At 47.4% G+C, this 17,288-nt stretch overlaps 1 long non-coding RNA gene across 1 annotated transcript; it reads right to left on the reverse strand.

Annotated features, from left to right (window-relative positions):
• Positions 1 to 11,077: 11,077 nt before the first annotated feature.
• Positions 11,078 to 16,958, reverse strand: LOC144934701 (uncharacterized). The gene is made up of 3 exons (XR_013637191.1): positions 16,894 to 16,958; positions 13,907 to 14,033; positions 11,078 to 11,103 (listed from the first exon to the last, which is right to left on the reverse strand). It is a non-coding gene; the product is annotated as an uncharacterized LOC144934701 (long non-coding RNA).
• Between the last annotated feature and the right edge of the window lie 330 nt (positions 16,959 to 17,288).

A 17,288-nucleotide genomic window follows, 5' to 3' on the forward strand; every position in this document is an offset into this window, starting at 1 on the left:
TGGGCAAGTGCAGCGCCCCCCAGCGGAGAGAAGAGGGCACTAGAAGGGATCTCAGAACTAGTTCTGCAGTATCACCTTCACGGGCCGTTTTCTCACGGGATCCGAGAGAGATTCCAAGTGGATACGGCGCCTCGTGTCATCACAGTGACAGCCCAGTTGGAAGACAATTATCGAGGGATAAAGGACAATAAATGGGTGGCTGCTGTGTCCAGATGTCCATTTCACAGCCTGAGAGGTCAACTTGGCCCCAAATAACCCCAGGCAACAACTGGGCACAGGTTGGACCAGGGGTCGCCAACCTGCGGCTCTTTAAGGCCCGCTTTGTGTGGTGTTACTTGAGGACCACCGTCATATATATTCACATGCATTGCGGCTCTTGAAATATTGAGGTTTTTTTTAAAAACTAAAATTCGAAAATTTTTTATTTTATTGTTATTTTGGTTGCTGACCGCTGGGTTAGACCATCCAAAACATCACCAAAGGATTGCATATGGGCAGCATGTGACAGGGCAATTCCTTTTTTCCAATTCATTCCAGTTACGCTGTAGGCATCGTATCACGAAATGAAAAAGTCCATTAGGTTATATGCAGCACAATTTTCCCCTGTGTGCCAGAACACGGTCCGTGGAAGTGATTTTTTTTTTCATAGGACTTCTGAAAAGTCCTTTGGGTGGCTTCCTCCACACAATGAGGCGCCTCCTTTGCGCCCACACCCTGCGGATGTGTAAGAGGTCGTCATGATCCAACACCGGTCACACCGATTACCAGGAGAATGAATGTGACAATTCAATATCGGAATATTTTGAATTCTATACGCATCCTTGACAGCCATATCATTTTACAATACAGTAACTAGTTATATGCCAAATTAAAAAAAAACTGGTCATCAAATTTTTTTTATTTTTAACAAACCCCCATGGTGTAAAAATGAAGTCTCCAACTCTCATCCACTTTCTACTTAACTCCATTTATGTTCTTTGAAGAAGGGCCAATGGCTCGAAACGTCACCTATGATGTATATGTTTTTAATATTAAGGCTACACAACACAGTGTCATTGACAAATGAATTGAGTTGTGTTCCTTACTGGGCATAGCACTCGGCATGGCTCCGAGCAGCAAATGGTGCTCAACTTCTGGCCGGCATATCTAGGCCCTAACTGCATTCCGTGATTTAATCACAGACGGTGACTCATGCATATTTCATCACGATCATTAAAAGAGAGGGAAAACTGTAGTGTGCAAAAATGTACTACTACATCCTGCCCACTAATTTCCGTTTTACCCATAAAGGAAACTGGGAATATTTCAGTCAGACCGTGGCTTTAAAGGCATCACCTTCAAGGCGATTTACGCTTCAACGCTGGTTATGCTTTTAAATAAACCAGACCACCGCTTTACGACGGCGCAACATGAAATGCCTTCATGTATAATTTCAACGCGCCGTGAATTATCGTTGCGGCTCGGGTTTGCTCGCATTGGTGCAACTACATAATGGGGTGAGCTTGCCGAAAACACGGCGGAAGCAACGGCAATCGGTTTCAACAGTCAAGTTGAGTTGTACTCAGGGATAATTAATTCCTTAATGGTGTGTAAATCCTCGCGCGAGTACGGCGGGACTGCCAAGTTGTTTTTTTTTCTCCCCTCGCACGCATCTGCTCGGCACAATAAACTCGGCGAGCGACCGAGGAGTGGATTGCGTTTAATACGCCCGCGGCCAAGACCGGCCTGTAGCGCGTCGTCGGTGTACGGTGTGAAAGAAGTTCAACGTGCGCGCAGCACGCTGGAGAGACAGGAAGAAGGAAACGTGGATCAGATATCGTACGCAAGTTAGAGAGACATCATATTGGCTGTTGATGAAAGGCAGCGGGGCTTGGGCAGACAAATCATGGCCTGAAGGAAGGAGATGGCCGGTGGTCGATTTCAATGATGGAGTGACATCCAATGGAGTGAACAAAAATGACAAAGATCCCTCCTATAGCCTCAACAGACTGTTGGGTCAAGTGCTATTAGCGCACACCTATGAAGGCCAGCACGGCACACGAGGGGGTGTGTGTGGCCAGCACCATACCCAGCCGCCTTTGTCTCCCTAGTGTTTTTTTACACACCGCTCCAGGTACTCATTTGAGGCTGGGTCGACCTAGGGGAGGCCCAGGACCGGTAGAGATAATCGTCACCGGTGTTGCCAATGAGTGGGGAATCGAACTGGGGTCGTTGGGTTCGTAGTGCAGACCGCTCACCGCTACCCACTACGGCTCCCCAAAAGGCGTGAACAACACACTCTGAATGTACCTCCACTGTGGAGACGGAGCTATGAAATCAATTCATCCGCAAGTGCTCGGTTGACTGCTGCATTGCAAAACCATGAACGATAGAAACGTCTCGGTTGGAGGCCTTCATCTTCCAGTGAATGGTACATGACTGATGATGATAATGATGATTTAGCAAGGCCTCTCAGGAAGAGGTTAACGTTACCGTTGGAGCACTGTGATTGCATTCGCGCGAATGTGCCACTGCATCAATGCTGCAACTATTACAGGTCAGACGATTGAGTTGTTTTCCCACGCTGAAGAAATATGTTGATGTTTTGGCTATCTCATTATATCATCTCATATATTTACACTGCGTGCCATACATTGGAAGCCAAGCAATGTTTCAGCGTCGACAGTGCTTGGATTGAATTAATAGGTTGTAATAAGTGTTCAGTGCAGTGCAGTGCAGCAACAAATCTGTTGCTGTACTCTACTTCTATGCTGCCACCTGAACCAGCATGGCGATGTATGGTCCTGTAACAACAATGATCCATGCAGATGTGGCGTTGAGGCCCTCATCCTGCAGCAGACGGACAGATTTTCCGTGCACGTGTGTGTACTTCTGTACACGAGGGCTGAGGAATTTTCAAGGGTTCTGTAAAAAATATTTTTACCGTCCACTAGCATGTACAAAGCCCCAGCAGCAATCGTTTTACAGCAGACCACGTGTGGAATTCGCCATGGCCCCAGAGCTCGATGTACATCGATTACCTCAATTCCTCGTTGTGTCCTGCTGATCGTACCCATTGTCATGCCCATTTCCTGCCGGTTTCAACAGTCAGGTTGCGCTGCCTCCTCTCTCCTGTGAAATGTCATCTTTGGCGCCGCGTGAAGTGGGTAGCCGTGGATTCGTGGAAGCATGTGGGCACTGCGCGGTTGGCATCGGCCCTTGGTGTAAAGGAGTTAAATGAACCCCCACCCACCTCAGCCTCTACCCCAACCGTTTAATTCTCCCATGCTGCTTTGTAGCCCCGCGCCTTGGCCTCCACTTCTTCCAGACCATAGACCTTGGAGATATTAATATTAAAACTATAAAAAAAAAAATCATTTTTATTTTAACCAGGTAAGGCCCACCGAGCTGTATAGCTAGTTTTTTCAGAAGCGACCTGGCCCCAAAATGATAGCTCAACGAAGTGGCTTATCACGTGGAAAATTATCGCAGCCGAATACTTGTAGAGGCATGTTTCTAAAAGTGGAGGGAAAAACATGAGGACCTGGAGAAAAACCCATGCGACCAGTGGGATAGCATGCAAACTCCAAATATACAGGCGTCAGGGTCGGGATCGAACCCACGACCTCCTTCATACCAGGCAAGGTAGTTAACATTTCGTGCAGTTGTACCGCCGGCACCCTCAACAGATTTGTCAGCGTGTGCGTGATTGGGTAACCGCAAGCCCTTCCAGCTAAACCATCGGGTCGTCAATAATTCAACCCTATCGGCGATTCGATGGATTGTTGCGATTTGTGGCCACAATCCGATTACTTAAAACATCTATTATTTCCCTCCCTTTTTTCAACCGCCTCGCTTGAATTATTTATCCTTTGTCGGTGTCATTTGCTCAGTTTTCTTTGCTCCTCCATAAGCTGGCATGTAACAATCGAGCATCGTTTCCATCTAATTTTTATCATTTGAAAATACAGATTTTTCAGCCAGTTCAGGCAAGTGATTTAGGGCTGTATCGTCAGCCATAATAAGAATAAATGCTCACCGATGGATATCTATACGTGCTGGCCACTGCACACCCTGGGCTCAATTGAATGTTTGCGCGGTGCCGCGGGTTTGTTAGATTAGCGTCTGGTTCTTTTCACCGTATCTTAGCCTCCACAAGGGGGCGACCTAATCAGTCCACATTTATTCTCTCGCTGAAGAACTCTGTGGGATTCTCAACATCCTGCACCCCCCCCCCTGGGTTTGCACGTCCACGTTGGAGAAATGATACGCAGCATTGGAAATGTAAAGCACGCGTCTCTTTTCGCTCGTCGATTGCATCTTCATCTTATCGGAGGCACTTGCCACAATCCACTGTTGGATGAAGCTCTCCCTCAGGCCCAGTAGTTCGTGGGGGGGGGGGGTAAGGACTGTTCGACCATACTTTCCCACGCTGCTCGCTGCGAGTTGGTGAACAGAGGCACACCCGGGGCCGGTTGAGATATCACGCGCCGCCGGTGTTGGTCATGGCTGGGAATCACAATCGACTCGACAGGTTTTCAGAGTGCAGTGCGCCAACTGCTGCGCCACCACTCCACGTATCGTAAATTTCCTTCTTGAAAATATGTCATTGAGAGCGGTCTGTGCATGTTTAACGACTGGAGTGGCGGTACAGTGATTAGCACACTGCGACATGTATTTTGAAAGCATTCCTCTGTCTCGTACGTCTATACTCTGTGTGTATATAAGCGCATGCTTACTCCCGCGATGCACATCACAGGTGTGTCCGGCGTCCCGAGAAGCACGTTTGCATTGAATCGCACTCTAAACCCCGATCGTGTGGGCTCGCCAAACAAACCCTCGCGACCAACAACACAGCCCATGGAGGTCATCGTCCATCCGCTGTGGCCTGAATGTCTGTCAATTATGATTTTTTTTAAAAATCTTTTATATTAAGTTCGCTTGCTTGCAAATCTTTCGGTCGTTTTTTAACCCGCTTCCCGTGATCCAATCGAGCTGACATTTTGCACACAGACTCGTTGTGCGTGACAATGAATTTTCGTGAAAATTTTTTCCAGAATTTTACACTGTTTAGGGAAAAATAAATTAAATATTTATTTACCAATTGGTTAATGCTGGCACACAATCATCTGACCCATAGGTGGCAGCCATCTCAAGCCAGAGGACGAGAGGACTCTAGCCGCCCCGATGCCACGCATATAAAGGATTTATAGTGAAAAACTTTGTTTTTACGGGTTAATTTTTTTTACTATTGCCATTAAACATATTTTTAGTATTTGTCCATCAATTTGCCAAATTTTATAGACCAAATTCAAGAAGAATAAAAAAACCCTCACGAATCCCAGTTAAAGATGCCTTCAGAATTTACACTACGTTATGCGACGAGGTGCTGTCACTACACTATATCGTGGGATATTTTTTTTTGCCAGTATTAAAATATGAAAAATAAGAATAGGTTGTATCATTTCTGGCAATAAACGCAGGTGTTAATATGTTCCCGTTCGCCTTTTGGCGTGTTCTGGTCTGACACTGGTGAGACTAGGCCTTATGGCTCTCTCTGGAGTAGTCCTATCAGTGTAAAAGACAATGCCATCTATTATCAGAACATATTTTGTTTGCATGTTCACCACAAGTACTGAGTGTGGTTAATGCAGACTTGATTCCTTGCAAAAGGTTTCTATTTAGTGTTTGAATATCGTAACACCACCTGTTTAATTGCCAGAAAGGGTAAAACATATTCTTAATTTCCATACTTTAACATCTGCAGCCCAACATTGGGTCGTAATAAATCTACACAAAGATTCAAATTCTAACCTCATCCGTCTCTTCCCCCTCTCTCTGCCCTTTTGTTCCCAACCCAGCCGTGAAATGCATTAAACAAACAATTCACGAACCACATTCGTGAAAGAGCAAGAGGGGTGACAAGGAGCAGGCCAGCGATAAAGCTAAAGCCGCCCATTTGTTTCAAGTACGAAGGGCTTTTCTTTGCCTTGCGAAATGGCAGTGTTTGTGTGGCATTCTCCCTGTTTATTCCCAGGGCTCGGATGCATGGCCGAATGCACACGACTTCGACTGCGCAATGCAGCCACATCACAATTATCACTGGTAATGGTGGGAGGAGGGAGAGGCAGGCCGGATAAAACAAATATATATGCAAAATACATGTAAATCGGAGTTAAACAGCATATGTATTGCCTACATACGCAGCATTGGGGTGCTGCGGTGGTGAGATGTTAACTACCTCGCCTGGTATACAGGATTGCGTGGGTTCGATCCCGACCCTGACGCCTGCTTTATATTTGGAGTCTGCGTGTCTCTCTCGCCGTAGTGGCGTGGACATTTCTCCGGGTCCTCCCGTTTTTCCCCTCCACACATTTAGAAACGTGCGTTTGGAGTATTTGGCTGCTATACATTCCCACGCGATAAGCCACTTCGTTGAGCTATCATTTGTGGCCAGGTCGCTTCTGAAAAATATGCCAATGGCTCAGTGTAGAACGTGTTGTTTCACGCCATTGTTCCATGGTGGGGTAAAGCGTGGGTCACTCCCAACTCTCCCAAGACCTCCTGCCAGTGTGGAAGAGTAGGCCAAAAGTGTCCTCATTGGAGGTGCTCTCCTGAGCTTCGTCTCTGCGGAGGCCCTTTCCGCCAGCAGCGGAGCGAGCGAGCGAGCAAATTGCACGACCGCTCCTTTTGTCTTTACCTCCTTGATTAAAATAATTGATCACCGAGGGACGGATGAGAAGCCGCTAAAAATAGAACGAGCGCGTAATACTGTAGGTGGGAATGTGCACACGCAACGCTGTGCCCCAATGTATATCTTCTCCAGCGTAATTAGCCGGCGAACAGTATGATCCGCCCAAGCGATAATCGATAGTCACCTCTGGAACGATGCGAGCAGTTTAATTGACCCGCACCTGGCGGCAAGGGGATGGGGGGGATGACCCTGCCACAGTGCTCGCCGTCCACGTGGCACTGGGGCCCAGGCGGAATATTTATCTCGTGGGGTTACTGGCCGAGATGGTGACTCTGACGTTGTGTCGACATCTTCATAACACCAATGAAAGTGAATTGTGTGCAACAACAACAAAAACACTTTATGCAGCTGTGTGGCTTACTTTCCAGGCTAGGCTCTGCGTGTTGAGTGGTTTCCCATCGTCTTGTGCCACACGCTGCTGCAGGCATCTTCAGGAATTCAAGAGGCATTTACGCAATTAAATGACCTTGTTTATAACTCTGTTATCGCAATCCACTTTCATTTATCCACATGCACCTACTGACATCCAAAAATATTGTCCACCGCCCGTGGTCTGTACAGATTTCTGCTGTGGCTTTGTGCGGACTAATGTACGATGTGGGTGAACTGGTAAACCCAGTTTGAGCTCCTCAACAGCAACGACTGAGTGATGAGATTGTTTTAAAACCCTGTACTGCTACTGTAATTACAGAATCCCAGAGATGAAAGCCACACATTAACCGGCATCTGTGTGTAACCCGTATGCACGGTGATAGCCAAAACAGAGAAGTACATTCGTAAGAGTGTAATTCATAAACAAGCACCTGCCTGTAAGGTCGGTGCCAGATTTCAGATGAGGGTGGTGCCGAGTAGCCCAAAAGGGAATTTTTCATCGCTGCGCTCCTGTTCATGCTGGCTGAGTTATTTTTTTTTGTTTGGCAAGGAATCTTTATGCAAATAATTTAAGACCATTTTACGAATTAACCAAGGGATTTTTTGTTTTGTTTGCTTCCTAAGCCAACTTTGTTGCTAACGTGCCCTTCATACACATATATATATACAGTATATATGTAAATTCTTCCCTGGTTAAATACAAACCAGTGAAAACACAGTGGCGCATCTGCACTGGTAAATGTTGCATCGCCTCCCTTGTTCAGCCAGATTTAACCATCAGGGGCGAATCAAAGGTTTTCTCAACTCCAGTTCACGCGGCCCACCATGGCACATTCTATCCATTATTATCAATTGGTATTTGTTCAAGTGCTTATTCAATATTCACATCGTGCGAAACACATAATTTGTTGATAAACGAGCCCCGTGTGATGTACAGAGCTCTGGTTCAGATGTAGATAGTTCACAGTAGGGGGCACAGGTGGTGCATCAGCCAGTCATCTCGGTCATCTCGGTCAGTCGACCCGTGGCACCTGCTGGGTCTGCCCCGTGACCTCCTGCCAGCGGGCGTTCGACACTTCACGTGGCCTCAGGGTGCACATGGCCTGGCACAAGCGTCGTGGTGACGTCACCGCCACTTAGTGGCGAATGGCGGTTGTTGTTGTTGTTGTGTGTTTCTGTGTGTGTGTCTGTGTGTGTGTAAGTATGTGTGTGTCCTCAGGGGGAGCGGTAGTGTAGCGGTTAGTGCTACGCTGCGCTATGAACCCGGCTACACGGGTTCGATTCCCGCTCACGGCCAACACCCAGTGACGATTATCTGAACCGGTCCTGGGCCTCTCCTAATTCCACTCAGCCTCAAATGAGTACCTGGTGCGGTGTGTAAACATCGCCACTGGGGAGACAAAGGCGGTCGGGCGTGGTGATGGCTACCCACCCCCTCGTGTACCGTTCCGGCCTTTATAGGTGCTCGCTAACAGCACTTGCCCTTGCAGTCTGTTAAGGCTATACTGGGGGGGGGGGGTCTTTGTCTTTGTGTGTGCTGATAACGGGCAAAACCGGTGATGAATATCTGAACTAGTCCTGCCCTACGTCGACTCAGCCATAAATAAGTATCTGATGCAACGTGTGAACATCGCCACGAGGGAGACAAAGGCGACCGGGCGTAGTGATGGCCACCCACCACCTCGTGTGCCGTGTCAGCCTTAAAAGGTGCTCGCTAACTGCACTTGCCCCAACAGTCTCTTGAGGGCTATACGGGGGATCTGCGTCTTTGTTCTGTCATATGGGATGTACAGGGTGGTCCAGATTTCTTGTGACCGCCCCATTTTATTCTCTAAAACTTACTATATATTTTTTTAAAAGTTTACTTTTATTTAAAACACAATGAATTGGGAGTTACAAGACATCTGGACCGCCCTGTAGGAGCAGGGCTCTGCACATCTACGTCGAGCGAGCACTGATCGACATTCACGGGGGGGGGGGGCACAGGGGGAGGGGTAAATGAAGTCGACATTAATGTTCCGATTGATAATAAAGGTTTATGGGTTAGATCGCGTTATCTATAAATGTGTCGTAACCCTCCACCACCCGACACGGCCAAACAGTACAAAATGTGTCGCCTCAAATCACCGCACCTTATTGAATGAAATGATGACGTCACTCTGCTGCTGCTCTATTTAAGACCGGGAGCAGGTGGAGGGCTTCACCATTCTGGCAAATCGCCCGATGAAGATGGATGTAATTACCAGCGAAACGTCGTACTACTGAAACATTTCAAATGATGTTGATTCGCTCTTCAACACACCGGTGGGCAAAAGAAGTGAATGATTTTGTCCTTTGTAAAACGTGACACATTTTTTTACTGTTTGGCCGTGTCGGGTGGTGGAGGGTTACGACACATTTATAAGTAACGCGATCTAACCCAAAAAGCCTTTATTACGAATAATATTGGTCGCGAAAGCCTACGTGTTAAACTGATTAATGTCCCGATGTGATCATGTGCGTTGCGTTCATTCAATTAAGACAGACCTGCTGGCGGCACTCTGCAGGCGATTTCTCAGTTTGTTTTGCATTTCGCGTCGCCCTTTGTCAATCGACTTCTGGATGGATGCCTCCGCACCACACCGTGTCGGTCATGGGGGATTAGACGCGAGGAACGCGTGGAATTCCAGCGAGACACATCGGAGGCGTAGAGGTGGATGTATTTAATGTTTAAACGTTTTGTACAGGGAGAAGAGAAGAGAGAGAGAGAGAGAAAAAAAGTGCAAACTTTCAAAGGGCATCGTCGAAATAAAACGGGGGGGGGGAGGGGGGGAAACAACACGGATAAAGTTTCGTTCACAAGTCCGTACCTGCACCGAGCAACGCAACGCGCAAGACGATAGCTCTGCTCGTGATGAAAAACGCGACGAGATAAGAACTCGCGGAATGATCGGCTCATTCAATTGCCTCGGGCAGAGAAGAGGAAGAGACGAACGAAAAAAACCGTGACAGGCTTTGCCTTGAAATCCACTACACACTACCGCAGTGTCACAACGAATAATACAAAAAAAACCCTGCAATCCTGTCCCGGTGTAGTTTTTCTTCTTCTAATGTCTTGTTACTTTGCATATGCGACGTTTCTGTGCCTCGTAAGGCGAGAAGGGGCCCCCACCGTGGCGAGACGAGTCGCCGAGTGCGCACGAGGTCGACTGCGCATTGCAGCCACATCACGATCATCCAGGTTCATCGCGGGAGCAGGGAGAGGCAGGCCGGATTAAACAAAAAATAACTAAATATGAAAATCACGTGTAAATCGGAGTGTAACAGCATATTTACTCTTGATTTGAAGCTTTCGTGACTGCAGTAATCCATACTCTTTGGTTCGTTCGGTAATCATCAGGTGGGAAAGCGTGGTCTGCTGCTGAGGCAGACTGTTTTAAAAACATGCTTTCCCACCTGATGGTGGACGCTTGTGTTGCGCCCGAAACGTCGTGATTTCTTTAATTTTATACCAACGTGACTTTACCGAAAGAACCAGAGAGTAAGCATATTTACTGCTTACCTATACAGAATGAGGCGCCGCGATTGGTGAGATGTTAACTACCTCACCTGGTGTACAGGATTGCGTGGGTTCGATCCCGACCCTGACACCTGCTGTTTATTTGGAGTTTGCGTGTCTCTCTCGCCGTAGAGGCGTGGACTTTTCTCCGGGTCCTCCGGTTTTTCTCTCCACGTTTAGAATTGTGCGTCTGGAGCATTTACCTGCTTTACATTCCCACGTGATGAAGCACTTCGACGAGCTATCATTTGCGGCCATTTCGCTTCTGACAAAGAGACCTACATAGTTAAGTGGGCCGTACCTGGTGAACTAAAAGTAGGTTTAAAGTAGTCTCCGGAGGAGGTGCAGAGAAATTATATCAAGCGCCTGCCGTTTGTCGCAAAATCCCTTGGGAAGGTAAGGGAGCGAGGCGCGGCGAGTGACTGTCAGCGCGTCTGGAGGAGGCTCGCTTGGAACATCCCTGCTGGCACAGAGAGAGAGAGAGGGTGGGGGGGGCAGCGGTGGTCGTTAGAAGTTTGCACAGGTCGCGGTGATCGAACTCACCAGCCCTGGCACATTCACGGTGCTCGGCTTGCCCAGCTCGTCGTTTTTTTTAAAACCTTTATATTAAGTTCACTTGCTTGCTTGCGCGCTTACGGCCGTGCAAATCTTTCGGTCGTTTTTTAACCCACTTCCCGTGATCCAATCGAGCTGACATTTTGCACACAGACTCGTTGTGCGTGACCATTTTTTTTCGTGAAATTTTTTTTCCAAAATTTTCCACTTTTTAGGAATTTTTTTTTCATATTTAATTTAAAATACCAATGTGATAAAAATGAAACTCTTACTCAAGAAAAACAGAAATGAATAATAAAATAAAACCGATGCCACGCATATAAAGAATTTTAGTGAAAAACTTTGTTTTTACGGGTTAATTTTTTTTAAACCCGTTTACCACGTGCCGATTTTCAAAGCTGATTCATCACACCTCGGGTTGTCGCCTGTACTGGATTTCCCAGGATCATCCTGTAGGTGAGGCACTATTGTCCTCAAAAGTCCAGGTTTTTGTTAGTTGCCAAATAATAACAACAACAACAACAAAGCACCACTCAAGGTAAGAACATTCAGAGGCAGTCCTCCCCTCTCCCGGTCTTGTGAGGTCTTCATTTTCTTCCCTAAAGAGTTTTAAACTTGGCGGAACTTACACTCAAATCAGTAGGGCTGGCGAGTATGTAGCATGCATGCTATGATGACTTAACAACAAAACATAGCGCCAGCTATTACTGCTGCCTGGTCAGTTCAGGTGCACGGCTGTGCGAGTGAGGGGAAATAACGCGATAATTATTTTAGCGTTTCCCTGCCATGTGGGATTAATAATACTCTTACCCATAAAGCCCTTTGTTAATTTACTATTGGATGAATGTCTCCCCAATCCGTGCTGATCATGGGGGTTTGTTTGACCATACTTCGCCACGCTAGTTCGTGCGCGTCGTTGATAGGAGACACATGGGGAATGGTTCGGATATCACTCGCCGCCACCACTGGCACGCAGGCGTTCGTGGTTGCGGCTGTTGCAGCCCCTTAGACGTGTTTTATGACTTGCACCGAAAAACACATTCAGCTGCTGAATAAGCCACCAGCGCGCGGAGCGAAACGTCGGACCTCGTGCCAAACAATACGACCCGAAAGCATGCCAGAGCGTGACCCGATGTGAGCCCTTGGCCAGGAATCCAAGCAGGGTCACGTGGGTTCACAGCGAGTCACGTGGGTTCAGAAAGGGTCACGCAAGTTCACATCGCAGCACGCTAATCAGTGCGCCACTGCTCTTCCTGTGACGTGAACCCAGTTCCCATGTAGGGAGTGTTCGCAAGTGGCAGGAAAGGTGTGGCAAGAGAGGTGCGATATTTGGCACGTGAGTCATTGTCATACTTCATCGTGCTGATGGAACATAATGCGCCTAATGGGGTGCTGGTGAGTATTAATGTAATATATCTCCATTGAGTGGCAGTGATGTGGGGGCCAGGAGGTGAGTTTGAGTAATGATACGTGGTTACCAACAAATGATGATTAAAGAGCTTAGCTCAGCCGCAAAGGCACGGGATCATCTCGGCTTACAACCCTTACACGTACATTGTTGTACTCCACAAAGCATTGTTGGCGATTTGTCTGGCTGCAGGAATATATCGACCAAACATAAGTGCTATTGCTGATCTTGTGCATCGCTCCTTCTGATTGCGCGCTCATTTCTAAGCAAATTCCAGCGATGTCCTTCCGTTCGAAGAGGTGAAAACACCCACGGTTATTTACGGTCACCCGTCTCAAGAGGTACATTTTTAATTCTTCAAATTGCAGCGGTGGAAATTTAATTAATAAGGGATGCGTGAATGGCGATTGATGTATGTGATGCAATTCGATAATTAGAAAATAATGCAGAGCCCTTTGTCAATCTGCTGCTGGATGAAACCCACCCAATGAAACGTCGGTCAGGGTGGCGATGTGACCATAATTCACCAGCATGTTACTCCATTCGTACAAGTGGTGGGGTTTCCCTCCACACGCCGATGCGCCAGTCAAACGATTTAGCCAAACATCCTCGTGTCGAACCCTCCTGAAGAGTAACATTGAGGCCCAGTGAGGCTTTTCCCAGAGATGTTTTTGTTTTGCTATGAAATGCATCGATGTCTAACTTTGCCAAAGGAACGTGTCCACGTGGGTATGAATACTGTCACGACAAAAAAACAAACACCGGTTACGGGCATTTTCATTTTAAACACTGACAACAGGTAGCTGCTAATTTCATTTAAGTGCGTATCGCAAATGCCAAACACCCCATTAATGAAATTGGCATGTAGGACCCTGCTGAAAATGAATCTGAGGCTCGGTGAGGCTTTCATGGATAAATGTATTAAATTAGTATTAATTGTTATAGTGCAACGTCACATATCCGGCAATTACATTTCTGCCCTGACCAATTAAAAGCCCATAACTGTCATTCTCTATAGACGTTCACATATCCGGCCTTTTCATATATCCACCTCGACCCCCAATGCCCAGCGAGTCGGATATGTGACGTTGAACTGTAACACAACAATATCTTTTTTCTGTTGTGCGTGAACATTTCGCATCGGGGATAGCGCATTCAGTGCGCTGAAGGGGAGAGGAGGGGGGGGGCAAACCGGGGGGGGGTCATTGAGAGCGAGTGACGGAACAAGCGACAGATTGTTCCTGCACGTGCCTCGCTTTCGCTAACTCCCCCCCCCCCCCCCCCCCCGGGCTTCTCTCACCGGTTTTGCGCGCGACGCGCTTGTGAACGCAGAGCCGTCGCGTCCGCGAGCACGTGAAGAGGCCGTAGCAGCCCTGGCAGTCGGAGGGGCTCGTGCACGTCCTGGACTCCATCCCCGGACAGGCCCACTGCGCTCGCTCGCACGCCGACAGAACGGCACCGTTACGCGGAGGGGCGACACGCTGGCACCACGCGACACGGAGGCTCGACACGCGAAGGCGCGCCCCCCGGAACACGTGTCAAGCGGTAAAGTCACGTAGAAGGGAAGTAATAAAATAATAAAAATAAAACATAATATTTTATAATGTTTTTATTTTTATTATTAATAAAAATAAAACATAACATTTTATTACGTTTTATTTTTATTATTTTTTATTATTTTATTACTTCCATTCTACGTGACTTTACCGAAAGAACCAAGAAGATGAATCCCTGCAGTCACGAAAGCTTTAAATCGAAATGTGTCAAGCGCTTCGTCAAATCGCAATGCAAAGGTAAAGGGGCAGCTCTGCAATTGCTTGTTCAAGGTCGCGACTCGTGCAGCGAGGGAACTAGTCTATTCTCTTACAGGGTAATTGGCCTACTCTTCCACGTTGGTCAGATGTCTTTGGAAGAGGTGGGAGCCACCCAGGTGTTACCCAATGGCATGCGGCCTGCCGATCGACTGTGTTAACGCGCAACTTTATTGAGGGACTGTGTGTCGTTGTCTTGCTGTGGTCTGGGACTGTTGTTGTTGTTGTTGTTTTGCTGCTTTGTCCAAGTTTGCATTTATTGTTGAAATATAATCAGGAATTGATCTACTTTTGCAATTTGTACTTGGGTCGCATCCTTTTTAAATATTACGCATTTATTTTTCGTGATGTTTCTCTTTCCCATACTTTTCACTCCGATCGTTTGTTGCGTCGTTTGTCTGTCGTAACTTTCTGACCCACCCCAAACTGGACATCTGCGACAAAGAGCTCCATAGCTCATCGGATTTATCCAGGATGAATAAAGATTATCGTTCTGCGTTGTAACCATTCCTACTGCTGGCTGGACAGACAAGATGGGGGGGGGGGAGATTTTTAGGAACGTGCCAGGAGGTTGAACCCTGCGAGTGTTGCTAACAATGACGCCACGGTAGCTAGCATCCCTGCAATACGGCGAGCTAGAACGATGCAGGATGTTATCTCGACGGAAGCGTGCGCCGATGCGCTGTATGTGGCTCTTCAGCTTAGATTTTTTTTTAAGAGGCCACTAATACAAATGTCTGCAGACAAAAATGCGAGTGCAATATGTATGTAAGGAGCAGAGATGCAACACATATATATTCGTTGTTCATTATATTTGTACAGTGGATTGAACCGTGGGCTGTAAATAATGCATGTCCATTTCACCCCCGGTGCCTGTCGTTATGCGCGGACATTATTTCCAGACCTATGTCAACTGACTACTGGGTGAAGGCCCCTCTCTCTCTACCACGTGTTATTCACTCAGGGGTTGTTTGACCATACTTCACCATGCTGGTGAGTGTACGTTGGTGAAGGGGGAACTTGGTACTGGTTTAGATATCTCTCAGTGCCCGATATTTGCCGTGGCTGGGAATCGAACACAGTTCACCGGGTTCATACCACAGTGCGCTAACCACTGTGCCACCACTCCGCCCCTCCCTTACTACTGGCCATTCATTTAAAGTTAATTCCCATTCTTAGATAAATGAACACCCTGTTGCCTGTATCCTGAGCATACATGTGGCATCATCTCACCTACGTAGGCCGGCTGACTCAGCCCATCATCCCCCCTGGGGTTGTGAAAAATAAGGACCACATTGTGGGGAGGTTAGCAGTGGTTGTCATATGGATAGACTTTCCCTCCTCCAAAGGAATGAGGAGCTTCCTCCCCTGGCTCAGGGCTATAGATGGGAGATGAGTACCACCTGAGTGCCCATCTGAGCAGGAATTTGATTTAAATCGATTGTAAGGCTCTTGGAATCATTGACCAGTTGACAGGATTTAGACTTGTTAATTTCAACGACTAAATTTAAATGGTCGCAAGATAAATACGTCATTCACATGTGTCTGGTTCCATATGCGAATAATTGTTTTTATTAATATGTAACATATGTTAAGGGTGTTTCATAATATTTGAATAACCTACATTTTCTCTTGTATTAGACAGCCCATTCATGGGTTAATCGAGACCCTTAATAATTCACATTTGAAAGTGTTCACTGCATGTTCTCCCCACAAGATGGGCCACGCAAAGAAACTCAATAATTCACTGAAAGTTCCCACTCTGAAGGAAACACAAAGTTTTTTTTCTTGGACACCCATCGCTCGTAATCGCGTACTAATACAATGACAATTTCAGACACTTTCACGCACGAGTTTCGCCCGCAAAAACCGTGATCACCGGCAATGCACGAAAATTTCGATCTCCAGAATTCGCATTAGGACCACAATGAGGGACCCCCGCTCACTGGGTTTCCATGAATAAGGATGAGACGTAATATATTCGAATAAAAAAAAATTACCCGTGTTTATCTTTTTATTAGGTTGCATAACTCGCCGACTTTAAAACAATGGTTTCTCTTCACTGCCCACTACCAGTATCGTGTACTGTGATTCCGTGTCCTTTTGTGCAGTAGCCTCCTGATACTAACCACAACTCGACGGAGAGTGTCACGTGCAAGTAATTTTACCTCAAAATCTCATCACTCAGTCCTTAATAAATCATTTGACAATAGATAAAGAATGTATAAGCTTTCACCCTGTACACAAATCAAACATGTTTTTTTATGAAGGACGTATAATTTGCATTCATCCCATTACCCATCCCATTTATTTAAAATAACTTTAATTAATCAATCGGAAGCACGTTGAGCGCTACTTCTCCCCACTGTCGCAATTGGAACCCCACGGAAATTTGTCCGCCCAGTCTTTGCTCGGCGACACATTCACAGTCAAGGTGAGTGGGGGGGTGGGGGCATCACGCGCGGGAGGTACTCACCGTGTCCATGTTGAAGCGGCCGTGAATCTTGTGTCGGTTGGGCCCTCGGCCACCGCCTGTCCTCTCGCCGGCGGCCGCGACGGCGTCGGCCTCCGCCGCCGGTTGCCCGGCCGCGTCGTTGGACCTATCCGCGGCGGAGGATCTGGGACGCGCCGGCCGCGTGCCGTGGGATGCCGGTCGGGGCCGAGGCGACCTCGGCGGCGAGCAGTCGTCCTGCGGCCACGCGGCGCAAACTGCGGCGCACACGGCCGCCCAGATCACGACGCCCCGAGCGAGAGAAGGACTCATCTCGCAAGCGGTTGAAAACCTGCGACAACGACAACAACAACGACGACAACGGATTCATTTCACAGATGTCCCGGACCCCCGGATTGACGTCTTGACGGAGCATAGCT

The sequence above is a fragment of the Lampetra fluviatilis genome, chromosome 11 (genome assembly GCF_964198595.1).
Source record: "Lampetra fluviatilis chromosome 11, kcLamFluv1.1, whole genome shotgun sequence".
Taxonomy (NCBI): Eukaryota; Metazoa; Chordata; class Hyperoartia; order Petromyzontiformes; family Petromyzontidae; genus Lampetra; species Lampetra fluviatilis.